Genomic DNA, 1,531 nt, shown 5'->3' with positions numbered 1-1,531 from the left:
ACCCTGGCGACCCCGCGGCCGGGCCCAGGGCGGCCCTGGGAAGTGGGGACCCAGCCGAGAGGCCCCGGCAGAAGGGAGAGCCAGGCAGGTCTGAGGAGGACCCAGCAAGAAGAGGCCAGGCAGGGCCTCGAGAGCTGGGCCACGGGAAGGCCATGTGCAGACCCCAGGCCCAGCCACGGGGGACTGACCCTCTTCCAGCGGACCCCAGGCTGAGCGCCAGCCCTGCCCCTCCCCTCAGGCTCGCTGGCCATGGCTGTCTCTGCCCCCAAGGCTCCTTCTCCCTCAGAAGACCAGGGCCCACCCATCCTGGGCCAGCAGCCCAGGGACATCTTTGCCGCCAAGCCCTCTCTCTCACACGGCCTCTTCCCGCCAGATGGAGGCCAGAGATGGCCATTTAGCAATCTCTAGGAATGGCAGGGCCACGGAGGAGGGGGCCAGGCCAGCAGCTCACACCACCGGGCAGTGGCACCAACGCCCTACGTCGCACTACACAGCCAGAGAGAGAGGGGGAAGTGGCCGCAGGAGGGCAGGGAATTGCAAACTCAGGCCAGTCTGCTCACCCCGGGAGGGCGCTGCTGGGGAGAGTGCCTGGGACGCAGGGTCTGAGTCACAGCCCAGGAGCGTGGTGGGCCCACCCAGGAAAAACTCGGCCAGCAGCCTCCTCGGGCCGGGGCTGGGCCAGGCACCCCTGACGAAGACAGCCTGCTGGCCGGAGTGCCACAAAGCACACAAGTCCCCCCAGCCCAGCCAGCTGTCCCTCCACCTTCGGGCAGCAGGACCTGCCCCCGTCAGCCCCCGGCTCCAGTGTGCCCGAGCCATCTCTCCATGGTGACCGGGGATGGCACTGCGGGAGGGGACAGCTGCCTCCAGGAACTCGCCAGGGTGGGCGTGGGCTCCCTGTCTGCCTGTCTATAACCTGATGAAAATTCAAAGGTGGAGTAGGGAGAAGAGAAACGTCTCTCTAACAAGCATGCTTTTCTTGGAAGGGATCAGATCTGGGGGGGCTTGGCACCCCACACCAGGGCTGGGTGGGAAATATTGACCTCCCCCGCTCAGGGCTGAGGCCGGGCCCCCCATGCCTTCCTCCTTGGGCATCCCAGTGCCTGCCGAGAGGCTGCCAACACGATAAGTGAAGCCCACAAAATAAGTGACTCCCACGGGTCACACATGAGCTGAATACTATCGTGCACGCCTCCCGCCCTCAGCTGCCAAGAATGTGCCTGAGCCCCACATTCCCCAAAAGCCTGCCTCAGCCATCTGGCTCCTGTACCCGCTAGGACCACCTCTGTGTGAGGACACCGCCACCAGCCCACGCTGGTCCTCACTCCCCAAGTGAGAAATCAATCGTGAGGACGGCAGTGATGCTGGCAGCTTGTCTAGGAAGCGTGTCTGTGCCAGGCCACACTCACACACCCAGCAAAGAACAAGACGGGGCGGTTCCATGTGAGAGTTCCTGGAAGTCAGGGCCTGTGTCTCCTAGTCCCTCTGGGTCACACTCTCCGTGTTCTGGCTCTTTCAGAAGCATGTGCGT

At 64.3% G+C, this 1,531-nt stretch overlaps 1 protein-coding gene across 1 annotated transcript in view; it reads right to left on the bottom strand.

The window, feature by feature from the left end:
* BIN1 (bridging integrator 1) overlaps positions 1-1,531 on the bottom strand; it is a gene marked incomplete at its 3' end in the record, with an annotated part of 17,497 nt that overhangs the window by 2,111 nt on the left and 13,855 nt on the right. The gene's annotated exons all lie outside the window — the stretch shown is intronic.

Source organism: Carlito syrichta, unplaced genomic scaffold (genome assembly GCF_000164805.1).
Source record: "Carlito syrichta isolate Samal-C Ts95f unplaced genomic scaffold, Tarsius_syrichta-2.0.1 Scaffold99435, whole genome shotgun sequence".
Classification (NCBI taxonomy): Eukaryota; Metazoa; Chordata; class Mammalia; order Primates; family Tarsiidae; genus Carlito; species Carlito syrichta.
The sequence above is the reverse complement of the archived record's forward strand: the minus strand, read 5'-3'. Positions and strand labels throughout refer to the sequence as shown.